This window comes from Lolium perenne, chromosome 3 (assembly GCF_019359855.2).
Source record: "Lolium perenne isolate Kyuss_39 chromosome 3, Kyuss_2.0, whole genome shotgun sequence".
In the NCBI taxonomy this organism is placed as follows: domain Eukaryota; kingdom Viridiplantae; phylum Streptophyta; class Magnoliopsida; order Poales; family Poaceae; genus Lolium; species Lolium perenne.
The window spans coordinates 138,323,191-138,327,768 of NC_067246.2; the positions used below are offsets into that span (position 1 = coordinate 138,323,191).

Here is a 4,578-nt window from a genome sequence, read left to right on the forward strand (position 1 = left end):
GACATATGATAATGGACAGGATATGTACACGCTGCATGCCTGCATCTAAGTTTATGTTTACATCTGTATTATGCTTAAAATTTATATGAATACATCGGTTCTGTGTTGACGCCTTGGCAAGTCTTTGCCTCCTCCATCGATCCTACGCCGACCTCACCAAAGAAAAACCGTTTATCTTTTTTGAAAGAAAGGCAAACGATTTGCTTTAATTTATTAAATAAGAAAAAAGAGTTTGAATGTTTAGGTTACAAGACACCCACGATCAAATAAAACCTACTCTCCCAGCATCAAGTGACCCAAATGTTTTGCCCCGGCAAGAACCCAAGATGTAGCCTTCACTTTGACTTTAGAGAAAACAATGGTTGGCAACGTACTTTTGCATTGAAGATTTTCACCTTGCTCTCATTTCATATCTCCCATGAAACAAGCATAAGCATCGAAGCCGTTCCTTTCATTCTTCTAGCGTTTGTAAGGGACTCCACCAAGATAACACATCATCAAAAACTCCACAAACCGATGTGTCCAAGTGAGGGAGACCAAGCCAATCGTTTGCCATGGTCCAAATATGGGTGAAGAAGTGTCACCGCGACGACAAGGGGGCAAACCCTCCCGTTTGGCCAACCCTTTCTATGGATGCGGTCCGCCGTCCAAACTCGAATTTTAAAACTCAGGGAACATGTTTAGTTTGTGAGCACATTGTGCGTGCATTATATTCTCCCATATGCTCCCCCAATCATGCTGCAGGAATCAGCTTATGCAAGAAAGACGACATATGCCTCCCTAGCTAATCCACCCATTATGAAACGGGTGCCAACGCATCCGGCGAAAGGGGGAGCGAAAGTCCCGAGCTTTTACACGAGGAACCCGGCGATCCCCGCTGTCGACCGGAGGCCGAGAGGGCGTCTCCCCTGCCTACCCAGGACCTCGACACACGTCCCCCAATGGAAATGGACAGGATGAGCTCTTCCCACTAGCAACGCCCAGTTGGTGTTGGAGTTGGAGCAGCTAGCGCTAGCTAAACCATTTTTGAATCGGCCCGCGTATCTCCTACCATATCTAGCCCCATCCTTAAACTAGGCTTATTAGGCGGACACGTAAGACGTAAGCACGGAGACCCGGACAGAGAAGCAACCATTACAGGATTGTTAATTCGTGCTAACCGGAAAAGAGATCGGGGAAGAAGATACGATGCTGCTACCTGACGGCCGGGCGGATAATAAAGCCGGCGAAACGGACCATCAATTTGGTTGTGCGGCAACGCTACGCATGCTGACCGATGGATCGGTGGTTAACAATGTCTGGGCATGTACAATGGTTTTATCTTAGTCTTATCTTAGAATTGCCACATAAGATAGTTGCTGAGTTGGAGGAGAGAGAAATAAAAAAAGATCTTTGTCTTCTCTTGGCTAAGAGATCATCTCTTAGCACAATATGTTTCACCATATTTTTAGGAATACACGAGGCTAAAGATAAGACTAAAAAATAATCCATTGTATACCATATTTTGTTGTCATATCAAAAGACATAAGATAAGATCGTCTTATCAACCATTGTACATGCCCTTAATTAGGGGAGCTAGCTAGAATATTGGCAAAGCCGTTTCGGCCTTTTCCAGGTAAATCGTGATTTTACCGACACGTCGGTTTAGAATTGTATTTCCCCGACCGGCAGTGGCCTATCGTCACCTGGAGCTCGATCGCCCAGTCAGCGCCCCACTAGCGCGTGGTTTATGGAGTACTCTACTTTGTGACCTTGACCTTGGAATTTCTAACTTGGAACGGCCACCTAGTGGAGAGTACACAAGGGCATGATCCAGTGAAATAGTACTGCGCTCATGCAACAAATATCACATGGTTGCGCAAACAGAGCTTGGCTCTGGTGGTTAGGTCCCTTGTGGTGGAACCAGCCCACTCAGGTTCAAGTCCTAGACTTGACATGGGTGTTTGCATTTACCTGGATTTATTCCAGGATTTAACCGGCGCTATGCTTTCAGTGGTAGGTGACGTGCCCGTCAACAGCGAGGCGCCAGTGGTGACTTCGTCAACCTCAAGATATGCCGGCTCAGTCCCTCGGAGGTGCTCATAGGGGTAGGGTGTGCGTGCGTGCGTTCATAGGGGTGTTTGTACGTGCGTGTTTGTGAGCGTCTGCGTTGTACTGTGTTCTCAAAAAAAAAAAAATCACATGGTTGCACCCTTTTTTTGCGTGGAAATAGAAGTTATCTCGTGTAGGTGTAGTATCATGTTTTAGGCCCGGCCTCTACATCAATACCACCATGATGAGAATGGAGTAGTTTACATCTGGACTATGAGCTTATTATATCTCTCTTTTGTTATATCATTGTATTAGCACCATATAAGCTGCTCAATAGGATTATGGTCATCTATGTAATCCCTTTGTGGTGGATATCTTTTCGATGAGCTGATATTTGAGATTCTTTTATGTGAGATGTATAAGTAGATGTATATTATGTACCCCTTCTTAAGTACTGGTTTTGATCCAACTTATATGAGGGAATGTTTGTGGGAAACATGTGTGTTAGATGTTGTAACATGGAACCAGCGATTGAATAGTGACACAAAATTTCATATCTACTTTGGTTTTTTACCTTTCTTTTGTTGCCTCACTAGGGATTAAGTAGATACATGTGCTATAGTGTAATCTAGTGACATCCTAGGTGGTCTTGTTAAATCAAGGTACTACCTCCGATCCATATTAGTTGTAATTAACATAGATGTATCTAGACATATTTTAGTTGTAGATACATCCATACTAGTGTCAAATAATATGAATCGGAGGGAGTAGTATATTTGAGATCCAAACATTATGTCAAAGTTCTTAAAGCTATACTTTGCTAATTCTTAAATACCATATTACTTGGAGGAGTATAAGAGAGATGTGTTGCATCATCTCTATGTTAGGACGTAATGCATGTGCAAATACTTAGTTCACAATATGAGATTCCACCAATATAATATAACTTATGGATTGTTTAAGTCCATTACACTTTTATCATAAGAAACACCAAGCCAACACTTTTATCAACCTCTACAATTTCAGCACTTATTAATTTCTTCCAAAAGTACTTTTACCTTTAGGAAATCCAAAAAGACCTTTAGTTTATTGTTTTACTTTTATTGCTTAGTATAGATTGTTTTAATTTTATTTATTTACTATACTTTTCATATTACTTACACGAAACCATGTGCTTGACAACTACACGGTGGAGTTGGGAACACAAGGAATTTTTTGTTTGTAGATTGGTTGAATAGGAGAAGCGGAGTAATTCTTCGCCAATTCTGCATGAGTTCGATAAAAACGCTCGAGTCACCCTTGTGGGGAAAAGACGCTTGGTATAACACTCTGCACTTGGAGTCCCAATGTGTTGGTACACATGGAGTTGTTGCCATCAGTGGAATAGAGGTAATGCCACCATATGAGAAGAAAGTTCCCTTTGACCCCCCTTTGCTGAGCTCTCCCTTTGATTATTGTTGTACCGTAATGTCAAACCCACATTCATAGTTGTAACAACCCGGTAAACCGTAACATTAGATTTTTCTCCGTTGCTTGTATTCCCACGGCGTTCTGAGTTCATCATCATGCATCCCCATGTAACGACCTGGTAAACCGTAACATGCCCATGATTTTTTCAAACAAAAACTATTTTTCCTTCTTATTCTCATATGGTTTTATGAAAAAACCCTTGTGTCTTTTCTTTTGTACAAAAACCCCAAATGAAGATATTTGGAAAAACCTTGCATTTTGTTTTGTTTGACGTTGTTCTTGTTTCCACTTTCTCTCATCACTTGTGATGTTCAATCTTTGCTTATCCCTAAACACATCCTTTCTCTTACAGTACCCAACCAAAATCTAAACATGGTTCTCCAAAATTATGCTCTAAATTTTTTTATATAAAAAACTTATCTACCCAACACAAGAAGCACCCCGGCCTTTCCTTTTTCGTCACCATGTTTCTCTTCTCCGCCAAGTACACGGGCACGACGTGAGCTTCATCTTTTCCCCCGATGCCCTCTCCACGCATTCGTCATCCCACCCGCCCCCTATCCCTTTCCTAACCAAACCCTAACCCTCTTCCTCTAGCCGTCGCCTCGTGTTTCTCCCTGCTCTCCGAGTTTCTGGAGAATTTTTAGAGGGCGGAAAAGGTCACTTAAGTTCGAATACCGAAGAAAAACAGCGGCGATCCTGGTTCGTATCGTCACTATAAGCCGTCGCTTGTCGCATAGAAGGCGGGGATGGAACCTCTTTGACCTTCGCTACCACCTCGTCACCTTCCCGAAGCCGGAGCTACTCTCGATGGAAAACACCGTCCTCGACCTCCACTCCGCCCACCGGGGTCTTCAACCATCTGCAACCACTCTGCCACTCTGGTGCTCCTTCGTCATCATCATCTGCACCGACAGAGCATGCATTTGCTTCTTCCCGGACATGATCATGAATGGGCAATCTGAGATACGACAAGTTCCCCGATAGTTTTTCTGAAGTTTTTCACAGGCTAGCCCTCCCTCCTTCACCTATTTTACATTTCAGCTATCTCTATCTATTGGTATCCTTATGTTGCGA

General features: G+C 43.0%; 1 long non-coding RNA gene across 1 annotated transcript; it reads left to right on the forward strand.

Moving 5' to 3' along the window:
* The first annotated feature begins 1,858 nt into the window (after nucleotides 1-1,858).
* LOC139837584 (uncharacterized) lies at nucleotides 1,859-2,199 on the forward strand. Its single transcript, XR_011754122.1, has 2 exons — nucleotides 1,859-1,915; nucleotides 1,994-2,199. It is a non-coding gene; the product is annotated as an uncharacterized lncRNA (long non-coding RNA).
* The last annotated feature ends 2,379 nt before the right edge of the window (nucleotides 2,200-4,578 follow it).